A 26,383-nucleotide genomic window follows, 5' to 3' on the forward strand; every position below is an offset into this window, starting at 1 on the left:
CCCTCCACTCTCTGGGTAAAGAACCTATCCCTGACATCCCCCCTATACCTTCCACCCTTCACCTTAAATTTATGTCCCCTTGTAACACTGTTGTAACAAAGTCTTGTCCTGGTTCGTTACCGTAAACAGTACACAATGCAGCTAAAGTCTGCCAGTAGTGGAGGAAGTGAATGTTTAAGATGGTGGATAGTGTTCCACTCAACCTGACCACTTTGTTTGAGATGGAATTGAGATTCCTCACTATAGTCAGAATGTCACTTCTCCAAAAAACGGGAGAGTATATTGTTACATCCTTGACTTGTGCCTGACGGAAAGACTTTGAGGAGTCCTGGAAGGGAGTTACTCACCGCAGAATTCCCAGACTGCTTATATAGTCACAGTATTTATATGAAAGGTCCAATTACGTCTTAACTATTGGTGATCTCAATGGGCATGGAATGGTCACACTGCCCTTTGAATTTAACTGGATCATGCTCCTGCGTGAGTGGGAAATCTCTTTGCAACTCTTTGGCTTGTTATTTAAGTATGCAGACAATTAATTAATGGTAGCTTTTCTTTTGTTGTTATCTGGAGTCTGAGATGGTGTTTGGAGTGCACAACGTTATGAAAGAGAAGAAGGCATATTTTAAACAGTGTTTTTTAAATTTACTTTAGACTATGAACATTTCTACTAAGCATGGAATGTAAACTGTCGCTCATCCTTCTATCCATCATGTGATCATAATATTATCATTGATGTAACCTGTTGTGTACATGTTCAAACATTGGCTCTTTATTAAACAGATTTCAGTCAGCATTCTGGCTTGTAACCCAGTTAATGTGTTGTGTGGACTCACGACATTCAATATGGTGAGAGAGTAGAATGTGCACTAATTATCAATTAAAATTATAGGCTTTAACTCGGTGCTTATGTAGTGCAGTGGCAGTGTCCCTGCCTCTGACCCAGGTTCAAGTTCCACCTTTCCCAAAGATGTACAAAAACATGTCTGAACAGGTAATTTAGAAAATTTCAAAATCCATTAAGTAGTGAAACTGCATTCAGGTTGACTGACTAAGGAAAAGCTTACAGTGTGTGTTTTTTTCTTCCATAGGGATCTTCAACATTTCATTTATTAACATTAACAAAAACATTACAAAGGAACATAAGGAAGCTATTTGACCCCTTGGATCTGCTCCACCATTTGATAGGCTCATGGTTGACCTGATTGTGGTCTTAACTTCACTTTCTTAACCAACCCTGATACCTGCTGAATCCCTAATTATTCAAGAATACATCTATCCGTGCCTTAAAAATATTGAATGGCACTGCGTCCACTGTCCTCTGGGGAACAGAATTCTAAGTATTCATGATTCTCTGGGAGAAAAAAAACTCTCCTCATCTTGGTCTTAAATGGGAGATCTCATATTTTTAAATGGGTTGCCCAGTTCTGGTTGCTCACGAGAGGAAACATAATTTCTGCCTTTGCCCTGTCAAGTTTTTTGTCACATTTGGAAAGTTATTTAGACACCCTACATTACTCACCTTGATCTAATTTACCTTCTGTTACCCTTCACTGTAGTGTGAAAGCATTAGAAATTCAACTCACCTATGGACCTCATATCCGAATAAAAGGAAGAGCACCAGCCCCAATGGAGGAATTGCTTGCCACTTGTCTAAGGCAGGATGTTGTGTGTCAAAAAAGCCTGCTTAAGTTGGCTCCTTTTAAGTTATAACTTAATTTAATATGTTTGACAGGCCTCCATAGATGAATCTTGTTGCGACCAACCAAGGAGGCAGGTAAAAAAGGAAAATGAGCCCCTTCCACCCTTTCCACTTTGGAGTTTGAATAGTGGGGTATGCTATTTGGAGCCAGAATAAATTGGGGAACCTCAAAGTGTCGGAGGCTGAAGGGGGACCTTGTAGAGTTTTATAAAATCATGAGAGGCATGCAAGGTATTTTCTCTGAGGAGGGGGAGTCCAGAATCCAAGGGCATAGGTTTAGAGTGAGAAGGGAGAGATTAAAAAGGGACCTAAGTGGCAACATTTTCACGCGTGTATGAAATGAGCTGCCAGAGGAAGTGATGGAGGCTGGTACAATTACAACATTAAAAAGACATCTGAATGGGTATATGAGTAGAAAGGGTTTAGAGGTATATAGGCCAAGTGCTGGAAAATAGGACTAGATTAATTTAAGACATCTGGTCAGCATGGACTTGTTGGATTCGAAGGGGCTGTTTCCATGCTGTATATCTCTATGAATCTATGACTCTTCAGGGTTAAGTCATAGCAATCGATGTAGAGAAGTGGTTTGAAGAGATGCTACTCCCAACATAGAGCATAGTCTTCTTTCAAGACATATTTAGTTGCCCCTGTCTCAACTAGTTTGGACTTTCATGGCAGGTCTTGCTGGCACCTGCAGCTTAATGAATCAAGACTTCATTCTCGTTGAAACAAATGAACAAACATGGATAGGCGTGGGGGCTGGGGTGTGGTGGATGTATGGATGGTGGTGGTGGGGGTGGGGGTGGGGGTGGGGGTGGGGGTGGAGGTGGAGTTCACAATTTGTATTCTGTATCTTCTTGGAATTGTGTGCATTTTTTTCTCCAGCAAGGTGAGAAAGCAGAATTCTCAATGCAAGAAATGCAGGATGTGAAGGTGAATGCAATGACAACAGTTGGGATGAATGACTGAGAGGGATGGATGTAAGGCACCAATAAGATGCAGTGATTGTCGAAGATGATTAGATAGTGGGTGAGGGATGATGATAGTTACAAAGTGCATTGGTCTGAGAACCTCTGTGCAGGAAAATGCTGGGAAAGTCAGTGTCCGAATTAACGCCTGATGTTGAGACTTCCTTCACCAGTCCCACACTCATGTGGTCATTGACCTGTTTGGTGCATTCTCACCAGGTTCAAGGGGCCAATTATAGTGCTTACTTCCTCATCCACTTCCATCAATGATTGCTTACTTTGAAAGATTGGTATTCTTCCTACAATTGCAGGAAACAGCACTTTACGTCAGCCCCTCAGAGTCATAGAGGGTACTCTGTGTAAGAGTCAAGGACTCAATGAGCTGCCTACCCAGACCTTTCCATTCCTATGGCTGCTGAAGATTCATGAAACAATGTGAAGTTGAGACAATCTGACTCATGCTAGATCCTCTTTAACTTGCAACCTTGTCTTTGACTGACGAGGGCTATCACCATTTCCGCACTATTTGATTGGTTGGGAATCCTGCACGTGGAATGCTCATTCCATGGCTTAGTTAAAAAGGTACGGCAATGCCCACTTCTCTCCAAGACTCAAGTTCCTGAACCAACTGCTAATCTCTTATCTGTGAGCAGATCAAATATTTTAAAATACTGTGAACTTCTGGGTTGCTAATTTAGTAACATAACAAACATGCAACAGCACATGCCATTTTACGGCATTTAAAGTAGTTTATTAATCCAGATATTTTGCAAATAGCCATTATTTTTGTCTTGTCACTATTCTCTCTGCAAGGTCTCACCACAGACTGACAAGTTGGTTGCAGTCATGTTTATCCCTTTCTATTTTTGAACTGAACTTCTCTTTGATTCTTACTGTCTTGAGCAGCCTCGGGTGCAACTTGTAGATAGATGAAAACAAACCTAAAACACTTAAATGATAATTTAATATATGTCAATAGTGTACATGTAACATAATGTAATTTATTTATTATCAAACGGAGTAGGCATTAATGGGTCTTTTTCAGGTTAGCACAACGTACTGAGTGGTGTGCCATAGGGAATGATTGATGCTGGAACCTCAGTGGTTTACAATTCATATAAATGACATAGATGAAGGGATGGAAGACACCATTGACAAATTTGTGACAAAGCAAAGATACATAAGAATGCAAGCTCTATGGAAGGTTTCAGAAGGCCAGAAAAATGTGTAGATAAGAGAGTCAGTAAAGATGTGGCAAATGGAATATAATCTGAGACATTGTCTATTTTAGCAGAAAGAAGAAGAAAATATATTATCTAAATATTAAGGTATTGCAGAACTCCGAGATGCAGAGGGATCTGAGTAGCCTCATGCATGTGGAGGTGATGACATAGTGGTATAATCGCTGGACTAGAGACCCAGGTCATGTTCTGGGGACCTGGGCTCGAATCCTGCCATGGCAGATTGTGGAATTTAAATTCAACAGAAATCTGGAATCAAGAGTCTAATGATGACCACAAATTGATCTTTGGAAACACCCATCTGGTTCACTAATGTCCTTCAGGGAAGGAAATTGCTATCCTTCCCTGGTCTGGCCTACATGTGACTCCAGACCCACAACAATGTGATTGACTCTTAACTGCCCTCTGGACAATAAATGCTGGCTTGGCCAGTGACGTCCTTGTCCCATGAATGAATTTTTTTTAAAAATTACATAAGATTAATATACAGGTAGTGCAAGTAATTAGGAAAGGCAGTAGAATGTTATCATTTATCGTGAGTGTAACTGAATATGAAAACAGGGAAGTTATGTGTCAGTTATACAGGGTAATCTTGAGACTACATCTGGACTACTTTACACATGTTATTTTAAGAAAGATGTAAATGCATTGAAGGCAATTCAGAAATGATCAACTAGGCTAATACCTCTTGTTTTAAGAGGAGAGGTTGGAGAGGCCAGGGGCTGTATCCACTGGCATTAAGGAAAGACAAAAGACGATAAAATCCTGAGGAATCTAAATAGGACATATGTGGAGGTGTTATTTCCATTTCCAGCATAATCTAGAACTGGGAGTTACTGCTTAAAAACCAGGAGTTGCTAATTCAAAAAGAGATGAGGCAAAACAAAACAAAACACTTTAAGCATGTTGTAAGTTTTCGGGACTCGCTTCATGTGACCATGATTGAGGAAGATTAATTGAATATTTTTAAAATCAGAAATCACTCAGCACTAGGTTATTGTCCAACGTTTATTTGAAATCACAAGCTTATGAAGCATTGCTCCTTCATCAGGTGAAGGAGCAGCACTCCAAAAGCTTGTGATTTCAAATAAACCCATTGGACTATAACCCAGTGTCTTGTGACTTCTGATTTTGTCCATTGCAGTCCAACACTGGCACCTCCACATCATGAATCCTTTAAAGTCAGAGGTAGATAGAGTTTTGTTAAGCAAAAGCATGAAAGGTTATCAGGGATAGGTGAGAATACCACCTAGATTTTTTGTGATTATAATCAGAGATCCTATTTGTTGACAGATCAGGCTTAAAGGGCTGAATGATCTACTTCTGCTCTTAATTTGTATATTTATACATTTGTATCTACTGACATTTTCCCCACTTTATTCAACATTTTAACATGTTGTCTAATTTAGAGAGGTATCACATGGATACACACTCAACTGTTGCTAGTAATGATACTAATTCTTTGAAAGTCAAGCTAGTTAAATATAATCAATTGAGGCCATATAAAAAATACTGATAAGGAATGGCAAACTTAACAAAAGTAACCTTAATCTTGCTTGTAGTGATATTGGCTTTTCCCACTTATCAGACAATGCAACAATTCATTAATCCTTTCAGTCTATGTCAACCAATCACTAACGTTCATTGAGAGAAGTAGACAGGGCTTTTGTTCACCATTGATGCTCCAAAACAGTGCAGATCCATCTTACTGGACCAGCAAGGTTGGAAGTGAAAGACTTAAATGCACTTAAGTTAGGGAAAGCTGGCTTGCAGGAAACTTAGGAAGGGAATATAAGAATATGATAGTGGGGCTGGGTGAAATGAGATAGGAGGAAACTAGTGCAGACTATAAATGCTACTAGAGAGCAGCTGAATTGATTGCCCAGTTCATTGCTATAGATTCTGCATAGTTCTTTGTGAGGGTGCTGATCAAAGTGGAATTGGTTACTGTGATCCTCATTTCTTTTTTAGACAGTAATCCAATTATGTTTGGATCAAAAAAGCAAACAGCAATGAGTTAATGCCAATAAAAATAAATTGAACATTTTGACTAAAAACAAGGCACAGTTGGCTTTAATTAGTAGCTACCCATTCTGCATGATAAGCTGATGGGACAGATTGTCTGTCTGTTGATCATGCCTAATTCACATCTCACTGCAATCAGCAGAATCAAAATCAGGCAGGTAACAGGCAATGCCTGTTTGGTCAAATTACCAACCAGGGAAAGAAAGTGAAAGTTATTGCTGGTATCTCAGTAAGCACCGAAATTTCCATTCAAATACTGAGGATTTGATACATTCAAAAACATTCAAAAGAGAAACACAAAAAATTTGAACCAGTGAAGAACACTGACCGGAAATGGAGTCCTTGTCAATGCCAATATAAAAAAAACAAAATCAACATGAAATTCTGAAACAACATTAGAGTGCAGAAGTATGCAATCCATAAAGGGGGGATGTGTTTCTTTAAAAATCACATGTTCAAATCAACACGCTTATTGAAATTATGATCAAGTTGATAAGCAAACAATCACAATGCCCTAGTCCAGTGACATCGTACCAAAAGCTTTTTTGAGTAATTCTGGCAGCAGATGAGCTAGAAATTTGTTCTTTCCTGATGTATGATAATAGTTTATGAATGAGCAGCCCCGGTACTGACCTTCGCCTACTGGGACAACACATCAATATAATCTAACATTCGATAGGTAAAAAACAAGTCTTCAGCTGAGTGACAGTTCATTCCAAGCACTTACAATCAGATATTTCTGAGGAGAAATATGCTTGCTAGTTCACTGTCAGCAACAGTTAATCAATTTAGTAACCTTAGTTACCCACTCCATGTCATTAATTTCAGTAATTCAAAGAATCAGTCATTAAGGAAACTGATTGATAAGCCAGTTAACAGTCAATTTGTCACTATATAATATGAAGCTGCTGCTCGAAAGATATTTTGACAAAGAAATTCCTCCAATAGTTCCATCATTATGCTCCCTTGTGATACTGATTTTCTGAATTATATTAATGCAATTAAATTCCTGTTTTAACAATATTCAAATGGCAAACACATTATCCATGTTGATTCTTTCTCGGTTACGTATCTGACTCAAATTGTAACAATTTCAATAATGAGCTTGCTGGAATAAATAGTTATTTAGAGGATGTGTGAGAAATCATAGGAGTAGTTCAATCAACATGACCAAATTGATAAATAGTGGAACATCAGTTGTATTTATTTTAAGTAAAATATCATCTCTGTACTTTTTATCAACAAGTTAGGATGGATTGTCTTGACATCACTAACTGAAAGTAAAAGCAGAATTGTAAAGTGACTGTGTGTTATAGAAACTGCTTTATTTTCATTTCTATTGATTTAAATGGAATGAAAAATTATGGGCAGCTGATCCTCAGCACTAGCTTTCGTTTGAAGTTCTACCATGTTACCTTTTGCAGCTGAATATATGACTCACTTTATATCGAGGGAAAGTATGTGAAATAATATTCAAAACCTAAGCAAGAAGAATGAGGCACCTTCAGCAAGTCATTTGATAAAGTTCCATATTTACATTAGCTGTACTATAACAGCAAATATAATTAACTTCAAACTTATATAAGCCTGCTAAATATACAGAAGATGTGTTTGGATATTAGTGAGAATGCAAACAGGCACTATTGCATGGGCAACCCTTCCACACTCCATTCAATATTCAGTTCTGCCAGACTCAATAAAACTGAACATCAGGCATGTTGTATAATGATCAGATATTATGATTCAGTCTATTTAGCATTCTTGCCAATGTGCGTTAATTTGTTCTTATTCAAAATACACAAAGCATCACGTTGGCTTAAACCGTCAAAATATTTCCTGAAGATTCTTTAAATAGTGGTGAATTATTTACCCATCATGCACCCATCACATTTCATTCTTCTCCCTCAGCTCATCATCGATTCCTTTCATTCATCATCCAATTGCTCTAGTTACAAGCTCCTGGGATATGCATACACATTTATTCCCAAAAGATTTGAAATAGTATTAACCTGCTTTTGGAAATGTAATGACTTCTGTGGACTTTACGAGCACATAACTGTGTTGAAGGATGCTTAGTTATTCTGAAGACCATGCTGTCCATACATCAAGTTACAATAACATTCCTTTCATTTACTGTTTTGATAGTTGCAATGTGACTTTCACAACAATTTTTACAACTCATAAAACTGTTAGGCAACTGCAGTGTCGCTGAAATTGTTGTTCATGCTGTGCAATTGGTTGTCCTTGATGCATGGACATTTACATCATAGTGACATTAGCATTGTCAGCACTAGCTATTTGATGCAAGTGAAAGCTGCTCCTTTTCCTTGTACTTCATTACCACAGAATGTCCTTTGCAGGGCTGAGCTTGTACAGAAGTTCAAACCCCAATGACAAACTGGGCAAGGACTTGGCTAGGTAGTTCACATACACAACAAATCCTCAAATAAGGAGAAAGTGAGGTCTGCAGATGCTGGAGATCAAAGTTGAAACTTTATTGCTGAAACAGCACAGCAGGTCAGGCAGCATCCAGGGAACAGGAGATTCGACGTTTCGGGCACAGGCCCTTCCTCAGGAATGAGCAGAGAGTGTTCAGCAGGAGAAGATAAAAGGTAGGGAGGAGGGACTTGGAGGAGGGGCGTTGGAAATGTGATAGGTGGAAAGAGGTCAAGGTGAGGGTGATAGGTCGGGGTAGGATGGAGGCGGAGAGGTCAAGAAGAAGACTGCAGGTCAGGAAGGCGGTGCCGGGCTGGAGGGATCCGGCTGAGACAAGGTGGGGGGAGGGGGGATGAAGAAACTGGTGAAGTCCAAGTTCATCCCCTGTGGTTGGAGGGTTCCCAGTCGGAAGATAAGACGCTCCTCCTCCGACTGTCGGGTTGTTGTGGTTTGGCGGTGGATGAGTCCAATGACCTGCATATCCTCGGTGGAGTGGGAGGGGGAGTTGAAATGCTGTGCTACAGGGTGGTTGGGTTGGTTCGTCCGGGTGGCCCAGAGGTGCTCCTCAATCCTCAAATAACCTTTACATATGTTGGTTGCTGCGTCTTCTCTCCACTTGCACCATATCAAGACCACAGTGAAATCTTTATCAGCACATGACCTATGGACTTGACTTCAATCACTTTCTACTTTAGTTTTTTCACTCCTTCAGCTTCAGGTGCATCTGGTGAATTCTCTCCATAGCTCTTAGATAAAGGTTTATACTGAGTTTATAAAGATGGAAATTTACCTCAGAGTTTCAGGAAAAAGTGTGAATATAAACCATGAGTTCAGTGAAATTCTACAACTTATAATTTCACACACACTAACCTATTCTTCAATGTCTCAGATAAATCTAGTGCACTAATGATATCTAATATTTCAGATGTACCTTCAGGCATGCTTTGGTATTTTCATGAGATAAATATGGATGAGGAAGAATGCACATTGGTCTATCCTTGCTCATCTTTCCAGAAAGATATTTCACTGCAGCAAACATTTTCTTAAGTATCTCCCTATCCTTCTGGGAATGTAGATTGCATCCGCTAAATTGATGCAACTCATTGGAGATTTAAGAAGTCAAAAACACAAAATCAAGCATGGATTTGTTCGATCAGAGTGAGTTACATATAGGCCCAAATTTTCTATTTGAAATGATAATGCTTGATATTATAAAACTAGAAATTGAGTAGTGACTTCAGGTGACTGCACATGTAGTAAAATACAGGGATCAGAAAGTTGCTTTCATTGATGCCGAGTTTCTCAAGAAGCTTCACTCTAAGTGTATCACCATGAGAGACACATCACCCTTAAAATTAATATAAAGGACTTTCGCATTATGACCAGTCTTCTCCAGGGGATCCTTATGACTGATTGAGCTACTGAGTGAACTGCCGAAGGATGAGTTAGTGCCAATAGACAATACCAAAGAACTGTGAACGAAATTAGTTTCATCTCAGCAACAGGCATGTAACCAGATGCATGGCTTATATGTGGTGATTTCAAACTATTGCTCCATACTCACTAATCCCATCCCTCATCCCAGCCACACACTTGTGCCCTCATTTCTGGGAGAGACTCCGTAGGATATCCATCAGCCCAGAATGGTGGCCTTTAGTTGTAACCATGAAAGCTAACAGGGAGAGCCTGAAGGTTTGTTTGAAGAGCTGGCACCCCACCCTACTGCTCCAAACAGTTGACCTATCTACTTTGCAGTAGAAAACTGGAATCAACTAAAAAATCCCAAACATACTCCTAAGCCTATTTTTCACAAAACTGCAGACAAGCTTAATTGACTAGCCACATCGAGAGTCATTATCAGGACTGAGATCATTGTTATTTTAAGTCCTGCCTGCCTCCATTTCCAAAGATATGGGACCCAAAGAATCAGCCCAAAATATTTGTTTAACATCTTTGTCATTTCCTTAAAGCTAATTATAGTTATTCTTATCTCTGCCTCTGAGACCAATGTTTCCATTCAATAATTTATGACAATTTTACATACATATAAAAATATATCTAATTTGCTTTGATACTTCTTGTTCATTTACCCCTATTCTATTTTATCTCTTCTTAACAATTTCTCAGTTATCCTTCGCTGATTCTTAAAACCTTTCAAATCCTCCGGCATCTAACTCCTGTTAGCAACAAGATTATTCGAATTTAATAATATTCTTAACTTCTCTAAGTAAGTAATGATGAGTCATTTTCGAATGGTGCCTTTATTGCTCAAGAAAAATTATGTTTGTTGGGAATTATGAACTATTTATCTAAATGTTTGTAATTGCTTACTTACCTTTTTGTCATTTAATATAATTTTCTACACTACCTCCGATACCTTTGTAATTGCTTTTGTTTGAATTTAAGACACAGTTTTTGACTTAACTTCATTATTCACAGATTTACTGGGAAATGCAATCATTTTATGATTGGTCTTCTCAAGAGTATCCTTACATTTATGATCAGTAATTAGCACTGTTTTATTGCCAAATATTAGATCTAAAATAACCTGCTCCTTAGCTGGTTTCTCAATATATTATTCCATGCAACTGTTTTTAGTGCATTCCCCAAACTTTTCCTGTTTTGTCAATATGTCTTTCTGAGTTAATGTGAGATTGAAATCCCCGAGGAATACTTCTCTCTTCTTATTACAAGCTCCTCTAATTTCCTGTTCAAAAGTACAATTATTTTTAGGATACATATAAATTACCACCAGTGCTTTCTGATCACAGATATACCAATATTAATTCTGTGTTCTGACTTTATGGGTAAAGATCCTTTCTCTCTATGGACCATAGTTCATCCATGATTATCAAGGCTACTCTACCTCCTTTTTAATTTGCCTGTGTTTTCTAAATATAATATTTAGTTTCCTAAATATGGCCACCGCACAACCACATGTTGCTAATGACTAATAGCTCAAACACATTCATTTTTATTTGTGTCAGTAATTCATCTGTCATGTTGAAAGTGCTGAAGACATCTAACCCAATCTTCCAACTTCCCCACCAAAGATACCCGAGTCATTCCCCACTGACAAACAATTTCAATTTCTCCACGAAACAACCCCTGACTCTACCCCAATACCCCATGGATACCTGATTCCAGCCTCCCTCAACACAAAGCCCTGATCTAACCTCAAACACTGTCAACCCAAACGCTCCATTTCCTATCCTCAACTCCGGCCACACTAAATCCTCTCCAGCAAACCTCTTCCCTGCTCTTTACTCTTCCCCCAAACCAAATGCAACTCATTAAAGACTCCCAATCTCCACAACTCTACCTATGATCTAACCCAAAGCTCATACCTACTTCAGGTTCTCAACACTTATCTGCCACACTACATCCTCCCAACTTTCACCCAGCACCATTGCTAACAGTTCTGTTTTTCAGAGGCAGCAGCAACTCGAAGGGCGGGAGCTTGGACCAGGAGCCTGCTGGGAGCGGTGAGTCACTGATTTGAACCTTAAAAAACTTAGCTCGAGCACGGGACTCCTCCATTTCTGTTTTCAGCGGCAGCAGCAACTTGAAGGGCGGGAGCTTAGACCAGGGGTCTGCCGGGAGCGGTGAGTCACTGATTTGAGCTTTTAAATTTGAAATCAGAAAGCAGAGGTTTCTGGGAAAGGAGGGACGTCTTCTTTTTATTTCCATCCAGCTATACAAGTCGGTGTTTTCTAAACCTCCTCTAACCTTAAAGACCAGGGACACATCAGATAAGCATCTCTTCTTTTTTATTTTGTGATAAGGGAACGAGCAGGGATGGTAGTGCAGGGAGAGCAATGTTCCTCCTGCATGATGTTTGAGGTGAGGGATGCCATTGGTGTCCCATCCAAGTACATCTTCAGGAAGTGCACTCAGCTCTCACTCCTCCAAGACCGTGTTAGGGAACTGGAGCGGGAGCTGGAGCTGGATGAATGTAGGATCATTCGGGAGGCAGAGGCTGTGGTAGATAAGAGTTACAGAGAAGTAATTACTCCTAAGCATGAAGAAAGCTGGGTGACAGTTCGAAGGGGGAGAAAACAGTCAGTGGAGGGATCCCCTGTGGTCGTTCCCCTGAAAAACATGTATACTGTTTTGGATACTGTTGAGGGGGACAACTTACCGGGGCAAGCAGTGGGGCCCAGGTCTCTGGCACAGAGCCTGTCCCTGTTGCACAGAAGGGAAGGAGGGAAAGGAGGAGAGTGTTAGTCATTCTGGACTCAATAGTTAGAGGCTCAGATAGAAGGTTTGTTGGGAAGAAACGAGACTCATGGATGATGTGTTGCCTCCCAGGTGCCAGGGTCCGTGATGTCTCGGATTGTATCTTTGGGGTCCTGAAGGGAGAGGGTGACCAGCCTCAAGTCATGGGTCCGTGTAGGTACCAACGACATAGGTAGAAAGAGGGCTAGGGATGTAAGGCAGGATTTCAGGGAGCGAGGGTGGAAGCTGAGAGCTGGAACAAACAAAATTGTTATCTCTGGTTTGTTACCCGTGCCACATGATAATGAGGCAAGGAATAGGGAGAGATACCAGCTGAACACGTGGCTGCAAGTATGGTGCAGGAGTGAGGTTTTCAGGTATTTGGATAATTGGGGCTCATTCTGGGGAAGGTGGGACCTGTACAAACAGGACGGTCTTCACTTGAACCAAAGGGGTACTAATATCCTGGATGGGAAATTTTCTGGTGCTATTCGGGTGGGTTTAAACTAGCTCAGCAGGGGGATGGGAACCTGAGGTGTAGTTGCAGTGCACAGGAGGATGAGAGTAGGAAGAACAGGGACAGAATTTCAGGTTCACAGGAATGTGCTGGTAGACAGCAAGCTGGTTTGAAGTGTGTCTACTTCAACGCCAGAAGTATCCGAAATAAGGTAGGTGAGCTTGCAGCATGGATAGGTACCTGGAACTTCAATGTTGTGGCCATTTCAGAGACATGGTTAGAGCAGAGTGAGGAATGGATGTTGCAGGTTCCAGTATAAAGATCTTTCATTAAGAACAGGCAAGGCTGTAAAAGAGGGGGAGGTATGGCATTGTTAGTCAAGGATAATATAACGGTGGCTGAAAGAACTTTTGACGAGGACTCGTCTGCTGAGGTAGTGTGGGCTGAGGTTAGAAACAGGAGAGGAGAGGTCACACTGCTTGGAGTTTTTTCTAGGCCTCTGCAAAGTCCCAGGGAGGTGGAAGAGAGGATTGGCAAAATTAGTCTGTACAGGAGTGAAAGGAACAGGGTGGTCATTATGGGGGACTTTAACTTCCCCAACATTGACTGGAAATGCTATAACTCTAGTACATCTGATAGATTAGCTTTTGACCAATGTGTACAGGAGGGTTTCCTGACACAGTACGTCGAAGGGCCGACAAGAGGGGAGGCCACACTGGATCTGGTGCTTGGTGATGAATCAGGCCAGGTATTTGATTTAGTTGTAGGTGAGCACTTTGGAGAGAGTGACCTAATTCAGTTACATTTAGTTTAGCGATGGAAAGGGATAGGCACATGCCACAGGTCAAGAGTTACTGATGGGGCAAGGGCAATTATAATGTGATTAGGCAAGAATTGGGATGCATAGAATGGGGTAGCAAAATGCAGAGGATGCAAACAATGGAAATGTGCAGCTGGTTTAGGGACAGATATTGTGTGTCCTTGATAGATATGTCCCTGTCAGGCAGGGAGGAAGCAATAAGGCAAGGGAACCGTGGTTCACTACAGAAATTGCATCTCTTGTTAAGCTGAAGAAGGAGGCTTATGTGTTTATGAGGCAAGATGGTTCAAATGAGGCGATGGAGAGTTACAGATCAGCTAGGAAGGATTAAAAGAGAGAGTTAAGAAGAGCAAAGTGAGGACACGAGCAGTCTTTAGCAAATAGAATAAAGGAGAAACCGAAAGCTTTCTATAGGTATGTGAGGAATAAGAGGATGACTAGGGTAGGAATAGGGCCAGTCAAAGACAGAAGTGGGAACTTGAAGGTGGACCCTGTGGAGATCAGAGAGGTGCTAAATGAACATTTCTCATTGGTTTTCACTCAGGAAAAGGAGAATATTGTAGAGGGGAAGAATGAGGTACAAGATATTAGACTAGAAAGGATGGAAGTTAGTTACGAACAGGTGTTATCAATTCTAGAAGGAGTGAAAGTAGACAAGTCCCCTGGACCGGATGAGATCTATCCAAGGATTCTCTGGGAAGCTAGGGAGGAGATAGCAGAGACTTTGGCTTTGATATTTGAGTCATCATCGTCTACAGGTTTAGTACCTGAGGACTGGAGGATTGTAAATGTTGTGCACTTGTTCAAGAAGGGCAGTAGAGATGACCCAGATAATTATAGAGCAGTGAGCCTTACTTCTGTGTAGGAAAGGTTTTGGAAAGGATTATAAGAGATGAGATTTATAATTATCTAGCAAACAACAATTTGATTTCAGATAGTCAACATGGTTTCGTCAAGGGCAGGTCGTGTCTCGCAAACCTCACTCAGTTTTTTGAGAAGGTGACCAAGCATGTAGATGAAGGTAGAGCAGTTGACGTGGTATACGTGGACTTCAGTAAAGCCTTTGATAGGGTTCCACATGGTAGGCTGTTGGAGAAAATGCAGAGGCATGGGATTGAAGGTAAATTAGCAGTTTAGATTAGAAACAGGCTTTCTTAAAGAAAACAGCGAGTGGTGGTTGATGGAAAATATTCAGCCTGGAGTCCGGTTACTAGTGGTGTGGCAAAGGATCTGCTTTTGGACCACTACTGTTTGTCATTTTTATAAATGACTTAGATGCAGACATAGGTGGATGGATTAGTAAATTTGCAGATGACACTAAAGTCGGTGGAGTAGTGGACAGTTTAGAAGAATGTTATAGGTTACAGGAGGACTTAGATAAACTGCAGGATTGAGCTGAGAGGTGGCAAATGGAGTTCAATGCTGCTAAATGAGAGGTGATGCACTTTGGGAAGAATAACAGGAAAGCAGAGTACTGGGTCAATGGAAAGATTCTTGATAGTGTGGATATGTAGAGGGATCTTGGAGTCCATGTACATAGATCCCTGAAAGTTGCCACCCAGGTTGATAGTGCTGTTAAGAATTCATATAATGTGTTAGGTTTCATTTGTAGTGGGATTGAGTTCCGGAGCCACAATATTATGCTGCAACTATACAAAACGTTACTGAGGCCACACTTGGAATATTGTGTACAGTTCTGGTCGTCATATTTTGGGGAGGATGTGGAAGCATTGAAAAAGTGCAGAGGAGATGTACCAGGATGTTGCCAGGTCTGAAGGGAAGGTCTTATGAGGAAAGGCTGAGAGACTTGGGTCTGATCTCATTGGAAAGAAGAAGGCTAAAAGGGGATTTGATAGAGACATACAAGATGACCAGAGGATTAGATAGGGTAGACAGTGAAAGTCTTTTTCCTAGGATGATGACGGCAGCTTGTATGAGGGGGCATAACTACAAATTGAGGGGTGATAGTTTTAAGACAGATGTCAGAGGCATGTTCTTTACTTAGAGAGTGGTAAGGGCATGGAATGCCCTGCCTGCCAATGTAGTTAACTCAGCCACATTAGGGAGATTTAAACAATCCTTGGATGAGCACATGGATGATGATGGGATAGTGTAGGGGGATGAGCTGAGAATAGTTCATGGGTCGGCGCAATATTGAGAGCCAAAGGGCCTGTTTTGCGTTGCATTGTTCTATGTTCTATGTTCTAACCTCACCCCTAGCCACCCCCAGCCTGGCAGTTGTATTCCTCACCCAGCTGGCACTCTACCATTACCCAATTACCACTCTAACCCCTCAGTCACCTGGCACTTTACACCCTCAAACATTTGGCAGCCTACCACTCCATCCAACCTATCCCTTTCATCCACATTGCACTGTACACTTGCACTTAACTTGCAAACTTAACTATCCTCAGTAGTTGTCAAAGTGGCTTTCAACCTATAATCTATTCTTATATTGCTGCAAAAGAATGGCATTGTTTCAATGTTGATCCTCTCTGCTCCTGCTACTTTGGATTGCTACACCAAAGAAAGAAAAAAGAACAATACAGCACAGGAACAGGCTCTTCAGCCCTCCAAGCCTGCACCGACACATTTTACCCTTCCGTACTAAAACTACACTTTCAGGATCCTTATGCCCCCATTCCCTTCCTATTCATGTATTCATGCGGGTACTCCTTGAATGCTGCTATTGAGTCTGCTTCCACCACCTCCTCTGGCAATGCATTCCAGGCACTCATCAAACTTTGTGTGAAAATCTTGCCTTACACATCTCTTTTGAACATCCCCTCCTCGCACGTTGAACCTGTGTCCCCTGGTAATTGACCTCCCCACACTAGGAAAAAGCCTCCTACTTTCCACTCAATCCACGTCATTCACAGCCTTATAAATTTCCATTAGGTCACCCCTCAATCTCCTGCATTCCAGTGAAAACAAATCCAGTCTATCCATTATTATAGCTAAAATCCCCCATACCAGGCAACACCTAGGTAAACCTTTTCTGTATCCTCTCCAAAGCATCCACATCCTTCTGATAGTTTGGTGATCAGAATTATACTCAATATTCCAAGTTATAAAGTTCTATAAATCTGCAGGATAATATGTTTATCCTTATATTCAATGCCCCTTCCAATGAAGGCAAGCATGCCATAAGCCTTTTTTACCTGTGCTGCCACCTTCAGTGATCTGTGGACGTGCACACCCAGATCCCTCTGCATAGGGATCTAAGGGTTCTGCCATTCACTGTATGATTTCCACCTGTACTTGACCTTCAAAAATGCATCATCTCACATTTGTCTGGATTAAACTCCATCTGCAATTTTTCTACCCCTGCCACCAACTGATTTATATCCTGCTGTATCCTCTGACAATCTTCCTCACTACCAGCAACTCCACCAATCTTTGTGGAGTTTTCCTCCATTTTCCTCCCAATCATTTATGTCGATCATGAACAGCAGAGGTCCCAGCACTGCTCCCCATGGAACAGTATTGGTCACAGTCCTCCATTCCGAAAAGCATCCTTCCACCACTACCCTCTGTCTCCTATGACTAAGCCAGTTCTGTATCCAAAAGGCCAGCTGACCCTTGATACGTTGTGACTTCATCTCTTGTACCAGTCTGCCATGAGGGAACTTGCCAAAGGCTTTACTGAAGACCATGCAGACAACATCAACTTGCAACATCAATCAACTGCAGCATTTTGGTTGGCAAGTCTTCTCGGCTGCAATTTTACCCAGGAAACTCGTCCAATGATTAGCAGACAACCTTTAGTCTTACCTGTGTCAAAAATAAGATCTGAAGATTTGGACTTTAAATTCCCTGCCTAACTAAATTTCCATGAAACCCTGCTAAATTACCATTTTGAAAGGTACACATGAATCAAGTACAATCAGCATGAACTTATTAAAGAAAGGTCATTTCTGACAAATTTGATTGAACTTTGGATTGATGTGGATTTTTATATGTTCTTGACAAGATCTTCTGTCAGGCTGGTCAGAAAAGATAAAAATCCTTAGACTCCAAGGGAAAGTGGCAAATCGTAACTAAAATTGGCTTAGTGGCAGGAAGGTAATGGTCAATTAATACTTTTGTAGCTGGAAAGTCATTTCCAGTGGAGTTCTGCTTGGTCTCTTACCTTCCATGGCATATATCAATAACTTGATCTCAAATCAAAAAGTTTGCAAATATTACAAATATTAGCCACGTGATAATGAGGAAGAAAGATAGAGGCTGCAGGAAAATGTACATGGCTAGGATGGAATTTACCTCAGAGATGCGAGATAGTGCATTGAGGAAGACTAACAAGACAAATATGGAGAAACAGATGGATGGTGGAGTGCCTGTCCACAGATCCCTGAAGGTAGCAGAACAGGTAGCTAAGTGATTGAGAAACCATTTGGAATGCTATGTTTTTAAATTGGCTGAGGCTAAGAAGACAGAGAGACTGTATAACTCAGTAGGCAGGGCAATAGCAAGAATACTGTGCACAACTGCGGTCACTTCATTTTAGGAAGCATATGATCACACAAGCGAAAGCAGAGGAGATCCACATGGATGTTACCAGGACTGGGGAATCTTCACCACGAGAAAAAAGATTGGTTGGGATGGTGTTGTTTTCTTTGAAACAGAGGTTGCTGAGGGGTGATTTAATGGTATGTTCTGTACTTTTAATTGTGGACTAAAATGGGAGGACTGCTTTAAAAAACAAAGATTGTGGAAGGGATGGCTCCATTTTTGAAAAAGTGAGCTGCAACATAATTGTAATTGCATTGCTGTTTGTTCAAGCAGTGGGGGCAGATTTGAGCAGCAACAAGGAGCTGATTGGTGACCAGTTGTCAATGACAAAGGCCTTCTACCTGCCAACATCTATGTGATTTGCTTTCAGATAGCTGCACAGCTTGGGGTGAGAACAAGATCAGTACAATTTGGTTATGTTTACTTTAGTGATGGACGTTTCGGGCATAAGCCCTTCTTCAGGAATGAGAAAAGTGTGTCCAGCAGGCTAAGATAAAAGGTAGGGAGGAGTGACTTGAGGGAGGGGCGTCGGAAATGTGATAGGTGGAAAGAGGTCAAGGTGAGGGTGATAGCTCAGACTGGGGTGGGGGCGGAGAGGTCAGGAAGAAGATTGCAGGTTAGGAAGGCGGTACTGAATTCGATGGATTTGACTGAGACAAGGTGGGGGGAGGGGAAATGAGGAAACTGGTGAAATCCGAGTTCATCCCTTGTGGTTGGAGGGTTCCTAGGCGGAAGATGAGGCGCTCTTCCTCCAACTGTCGTGTTGTGGTCTGGCGATGGAGGAGTCCAAAGACCTGCATATCCTTGGTGGAGTGGGAGGGGGAGTTGAAGTGTTGAGCCACAGGTTGGTTGGGTTGGTTGGTCCGGGTGTCCCAGAGGTGTTCTCTGAAACGCTCCGCAAGTAGCCGGCCTGTCTCCCCAATATAGAGGAGGCCACCTCGGGTGCAGAGGATGCAATAGATGATGTGTGTGGAGGTGCAGGTGAATCTGTGGCGGATATGGAAGTTTCCTTTGGGGCCTTGGAGGGAGGTGAGGGGGGAGGTGTGGGCGCATGTCTTGCACCTCCTGCGGTTGCAGGGGAAGGTGCCGGGAGTGGAGGTTGGGTTGGTGGGGGGTGTGGATCTGACGAGGGAGTCACGGAGGGAGTGGTCTTTACGGAATGCTGATAGGGGAGGGGAGGGAAATATATCCTTGGTGGTGGGGTCCGTTTGGAGGTGGCGGAAATGACGGCGGATGATGCGTTGTACATGGAGATGGGTGGGGTGGTAGGTGAGGACTAGTGGGATTCTGTCCTGGTGGCGGTTGGAGAGGCGGGCTCAAGGGCAGAGGAGCGGGAAGTGGAAGAGATGCGGTGGAGGGCATCGTCGACCACGTCGAGGGGAATTTGCGGTCCTTGAAGAACGAGGCCATCTGGGTTGTACGTTTTTGGAACTGGTCCTCCTGGGAGCAGATGCGGCGGAGTCGAAGAAATTGGGAGAATGGGATGGCGTTTTTACAGGGGGCAGGGTGGGAGGAGGTGTAGTCCAGGTAGCTGTGGGAGTCGGTCGGTTTGTAGTAGATGTCCGTGTTGATTCGGTCGTCTGAGATAGAAATAGAAAGGTCGAGGAAGGGGAGGGAGGAATCTGAGACTGTCCAGGTGAATTTGAGGTCGGGGTGGAAGGTGTTGGTGAAGTGGATGAACTGTTCAACCTCCTCGTGGGAGCACGAGGCGGCGCCGATACAGTCATCGATGTAGCGGAGGAAAAGGTGGGGGGTGGGGCCAGTGTAGTTGCGGAAGATGGACTGTCCCACATATCCTACGAAGAGGCAGGCATAGCTGGGGCCCATGCGGGTGCCCATGGCTATTCCTTTCGTTTGGAGGAAGTGGGAGGATTGTAAAGAGAAGTTGTTCAGGGTGAGGACCAGTTCAGTCAGTCGAAGGAGGGTGTCAGTGGAAGGGTACTGGTCGGTACGGTGGGAAAGGAAGAAGCGGAGGGCTTTGAGTCCTTCGTGATGGGGGATAGAGGTGTACAGGGACTGAATGTCCATGGTGAAAATAAGGCGTTGGGGACCAGGGAAGCGAAAATCCTGGAGCAGGTGGTGTCCCGAACGTAGGTGGGGAGTTCTTGGACTAAGGGGGACAGGACGGTGTCAAGGTATGCGGAGATGAGTTTGGTGGGGCAAGAGCAGGCGGAGACAATGGGTCGGCCGGGGCAGTCAGGTTTGTGGATTTTGGGCAGGAGGTAGAAGCGGGCGGTGCGGGGTTGTGGGACTATGAGGTTGGAGGCGGTGGATGGGAGATCCCCCGAGGTGATGAGGTTATGGATGGTCTGGGAGATGATGGTTTGGTGGTGGGGGGTGGGGTCATGGTCAAGGGGGCAGTAGGAGGAGGTATCTGCGAGCTGGCGTTTGGCCTCAGCGGTGTAAAGGTCGGTGCGCCAAACTACTACCGTGCCTCCTTTTTCTGCTGGTTTGATAGTGAGGTTGGGGTTGCAATTGGCTATGAAATTACCTTTTATCTTAGCCTGCTGGACAAACATTCCTCATTCCTGAAGAAGGGCTTATGCCCGAAATGTCGATTCTCCTGTTCCCTGGATGCTGCCTGAACTGCTGCGCTTTTCCAGCAACACATTTTCAGCTCTGATCTCCAGCATCTGCAGTCCTCACTTTCTCCTTATTTTAGTGATGGAAAGGGGTAGGTATATACTGCAGGGCAAGAGTTATCGCTGGGGGAAAAGGCAATTGAGATGCAATTGGGCAAGATTTAGGATGCACAGGATGGGGAAGGTAACTGCAGGGGATGGGTGCAATTGAAATATGGAGCTTATTCAGAGAACAGCTAATGCGGATCTTTGATAAGCATGTATTGGTCAGGCAGGGCGGAAGTTGTCAAGCATGAGAGCCGGGATTGAATCTCTTGTCAAGAGGAAGATGAAGGATTATGTTTGGATGAGGTGTGAAGGCTCAGTTCGGGCGCTTGAGAGTTATAAGTTAGCTCAGAAAGACATAGGGAGAGAGCTAAGAAGAGCCAGAAGGGGACACGAACGTCGTTGACGAGTAGGATCAAGGAAAACCCTAAGGCATATCAGTAATAAAAGAATGATTCGAGTAAGAGTAGGAGCAATCAAGAATAGTAGTGGGAAGTTGTGCATTTAGTCACAGGGGATAGGAGAAGTGCTAAATGAATACTTTTTGTCAGTATTCACACTGGAAAAAGACAATGTTGTCAAGGAGAATACTGAGATACAGACTACGAGACTAGATGGGATTGAGGTTCACAAGGAGGAGATGTTAGCAATTCTGGAAAGTGTAAAAATAAATAAGTCCCCTGAGCCAGATGGGATTTATCCTAGGATTGTCTGGGAAGCCAGGGAGGAGATTGCAGAGCCTTTGGCTTTGATCTTTATGTCATCATTGTCTACAGGAATATTGCCAGAAGATTGGAGAATAGCAAATGTTGTTCCCTTGTTCAAGAAGGAGAGTAGAGACAACCCTGGTAATTATAGACCAGTGAGCCTTAATTCCGTTTTGGGTAAAGTGTTGGAAAAGGTTATAAGGGACAGAATTTATAATGATCTAAAAAGGAATAAGTTGATTTGGGATAGTCAACATGTGTTTGTGAAGGGTGAGTCGTGCCTCACAAACCTGATTAAATTCTTTGAGAAGGTGACCAAACAGGTGGATGAGGGTAAAGCCATTGATATGATGCAAATGGATTTCAGTAAGGCATTTAATAAGGTTCCCCATGGTAGGCTATTGCACAAAATATGGAGGCATGGGATTGAGGGTTATTTAGTGGTTTGGATCAGAAATCAGTTAGCTGAAAAAAGACAGAGGGTGGTGGTTGATGGGAAATATTCATCCTGGAGTTCAGTTACTCGTGGTGTACCACAGGGATCTGTTTTGGGTCCACTGCTGTTTATCATTTTTATAAATGACTGGGATGAGGGCGTAGCAGGATGGTCTAGTAAATTTGTGGATGACACTAAAGTCGCTACAGCTGTGGATATTACCGAAGGATGTTGTAGGTTACAGAGGAACATAGATAAACTGCAGAGCTGGGCTGAGAAGTGGCAAATTGAGTTGATTGACTTTGTAAGGAGTAACAGGAATGCAGATTACTGGGCTAAAGGTAAGATTCTTGGTAGCATAGATGAGTAGAGAGATTTCAATGTCCAGGTACATAGATCCTTGAAAGTTGTCACCCAGGTTGATAGGGCTGTTAAGAAGGCATACAGTGTGTTAGCCTTTGTTGGTAGAGGAATTGAGTTTCGGAACCATAATGTGATGGTGCAGTTGTACAAAACTCTAGTGTGGCCGCACTTAGAGTATTGCATACAGTTTTGGTCACTGCATTATAGGGAGGATGCGTAAGATTTGGAAAGGCTTCAGAGGAGATTTACTAGGATGTTCCCTGCTTTGGAGGGAAGATCTTATGAGGAAAGGCTGAGGGATTGAGGCTGTTGGAAGGAAGAAGGTTGAGAGATAACTTAATTGACACATAGATAATCAGAGGGTTAGATAGATTGGACAGTGAGAGCCTTTTTCCCGGATGGTGATAGTTCGCACAAGGAGACATAGCTTTAAATTGAGGTGTGATAGATATAGGACAGATGTCAGAAGTAGTTTCTTTACTCAGAGTAGTAGGGCTGTGGAATGCACTGCCTGCAACATTAGTAGACTCCCCAACTTTCACAGGTCAGCGCAACATCGAGGGCCGAAGGGCCTGTACTGCGCTGTAATGTTCTATATTCTAAATAAATCAAAATCCATCAGAACTCCAGAAATGAAAATGCTGTCTTTGACTTTGCAGTTAAAAAAAAAATGAAACTGAAGAAAGCCAGTTTATTTTCCTTCCTTCACCACATTCCATGAGCTACTGCTTTTAACCAATAAGTCAGAGACTTTTTCATTTTTGGAATTGTCCCTCTATGCCTCGTGCCAACAAGTGAACAGTACCTGGAGAAGAAACAAAGATTGGGAAGCAGCAAGTCATGACAAGCGAAAAGGACCATCACAGTCAATCTTGTGGTCAGGAACCATTCAACTGCCTTCCTAGTCCCCCACGCCTCACTTGCACACACACATATTTTTTGGTCTGTCTATCTTTATGAAGGAAAAGTTTTATAAGGAGGTTAGAGTCACACCTTTCAGTTCATAACTATTTAGCTGTAGGTAAAATCTACTTACTTGTAATAAAGTGTAATTTTTGTTTAGTAAGGAAACGTGGCCAGTGTGTTCTCTCAACTTGAGACTAAAAGATAAGCAAACCGGGGAATTTTGTGTACTTTTATAAAATCTTTAACTTTTGTGATGATTCTGGCAATATTTGAGCTTGATTTCCAGTAACTGAGGCGTATAGTGGACATGATTTGCAAATTATTGGAGAAAGGATGAGAAGAGAATTGAAAGACCTTTTCACCCGAAGTGATCTGGAAACCTCTGTCTGAATGAATAATGGAGACAGAAATCCTTATTGCATTTAAGGTATTATTTGTATGTGCACTTGAATTGTTTCAACCTACAATGCTCTAGAGCAAGAGCTGAAAAATTGATAGATACTTTTCTACCAGCACAAACGAAAGACTGAATAACCCCCTTCTGTAATTTTACCGAAGGTAATCAAAGCAAGAGCTAACTATGTACATTTTAGATGACTCTGCTCGGCTTTCTTGCATTTAGGGTTAAGCATGTTTTCTGAAAATTTTAATTGGATTACTGCCTTGTAACTCAGAAAAATTATTCCACAAGTTATGTCATTCCAAATGGTGTGTTACATGAAGCGACGTCAGCTTGACCTGAAGATGAACAATGCATGATGTGCAAAGATTGTGTGGAGACAACAGTTTGAGCTGCTTTAGTTATCACAGCCAGAATGAGAGATTAGATGCTTTGGTATTTATGGAATTGAAGCTACTTTTTGATCTTCAAAGGCTCTAGATATTCTGGTTCACTGCTGTACTGATTGTCTTAGGGTTAACTAATGGATGCCTGTTATAAGCCATAAAATAATACTGGCTTGGATGTTCACTCACATTTGAAGGACCATTGCTGTGATGTTAACAACTTGGGATCACTGTGTGTTGGTCAACGAATTTATTAAATCCACATCTGCTCCAATACCACTCATCTTGAATCTTTCATACCGATGATAAACATATTACTCATCCATTATAAACAAGGCAACTAATTTGTGACTTTTGCAGATAAATGAATGCAATCACATGTCATGATCCTCAAAATCCTATGTAATAAAAATAGAATTTTTCTACTGAGGCACTGCAAACCAACAGGCCTAATAATAATTGACGAGGATTACAGAAAGTAATTATGAGTAGATGAGTAAAAATCCTTCAATCCAATGTAAGGGAACCATTTGAGATATTATTTCAGCATAAAACAACGGTTGTAATGATGAGTCTATCTTGGTTTTGTGTGGTAATATAAATTAACCCACAGATGACTTGAATTTTCATCACAAAGTACATTGCCATTTTCAACGTAAAATTGTGTGCCTGAAATTTAATCTATTCCTGACATGTAAAGGTTTATTGTAGAAGAACTGAAGATGAAAAAATACTCATGTAGTGCAATTTGTACAAGATTCATGCTTATCATAATGGCTGTATTTCAACAACAGCCATCAGAAGCAAAGACTACAGACTGAGGTATATTATTGGAATCATAGACATGTGTGTCAAGTAATATGAGATCATTACACTCCACAGTCAGATAATCCATATTATCTTCTTGTTATCATTATTTTTATTATGTATCCTGTTAGATGTATGCTGTCAATGATCTGAGAATCTTTTTACTTCCCCTTTGTGCTAAGCATTTTTTGAAAAAAGAATTGCTTTGCTTATTGCTAATTATCTCATAAACACTGCTCATTTCTGTGCATTCTTCAGTTAAAAACATACTTCTATGACTGTATTGAATTCATTTTCAATGCCCTTTTGCAGATTTTAAAGCATTGTATTTGAAATTAAATGGTAAGTTACACAGAGAATATCCTCCGGAGTTTTACCCAGGTCTCATACGATTTGGCATTGCCCAATCAGGTTTGACAGCAAAGTGATTGGTTCAAGGAATTCTGTGCAAGGCAGGATCATGGAATACTGGGATCAGTCTCGAGGAGAGGACTAACCTGCTTCATTCAGATGGGCTTCAATTAAATACGGTTAGAACAGTATTTCAATGACTTGAATAACATTGCAAAAGTAAATGTGAGCCTTTTTGATAAAAAAAAAAGCAGTAGGCACAGCATTAAACTACAGAAAGAAAATTGGAGTAAGAATGATAATTTGCATAAAAATAAGCAGACTGGGTCAGGAAGGGACAAATAGTTTTACAAAATTGATGAGGCCGTATAAAATAAGGTGACATCAGAGAAATGTAGAAAATTCTGAACTTAAATGTATTATCTTTGAATGTGTGAAACACTCACAACCAAATAGGTGACTTAATTCCTCACATAAAAATTAATGGTTTTGATTGAGTGCTTATTATTGAGTCAAAAAGTGTGGCGCTGGAAAAGTACAGCAGGTCAGGCAGCATCTGAGGAGCAGGAGAGTCACGATTTGGGCAAAAGCTCTTCATCAGGGCTTCTGCTCCCCCCTTCTTTACCCCCCCCTCCCCCCCCCCGCTTATTATTGAGCCATGCTTTCAAATAATGAAGGCTAACTGAAACATTTCAAGATATTTGACTCTTAGAAGAGATGGCAAAATGTGGAAGGAAGGGAGTTACATTAGCCTTGATAATAAAGAATAGATAAGGACAGGAGAGAGACAGAAAGTTAGTTCAGAAAATCAAGGTGTAGAACTAGTTTGGTTTACACTCAGAAACGACAAAGGCAGACAAAGGTTTTAACTGTCGAAATGGGGTAAGTGCAATACAAACAGGTTGGGAGCTTAATACACCAAGGCTCAAAAAAATGAAAATATAGAACAGTAGATGGAGAAATTTATATAACGTGTGAATTAATCGAAACAGAAATGGAAACAAAAACAAGATCATAGAAA

The sequence above is a fragment of the Chiloscyllium plagiosum genome, unplaced genomic scaffold (assembly GCF_037043375.1).
Source record: "Chiloscyllium plagiosum isolate Xiang-an unplaced genomic scaffold, Cpla_swu_hap1 HiC_scaffold_1, whole genome shotgun sequence".
NCBI classification, from domain to species: domain Eukaryota; kingdom Metazoa; phylum Chordata; class Chondrichthyes; order Orectolobiformes; family Hemiscylliidae; genus Chiloscyllium; species Chiloscyllium plagiosum.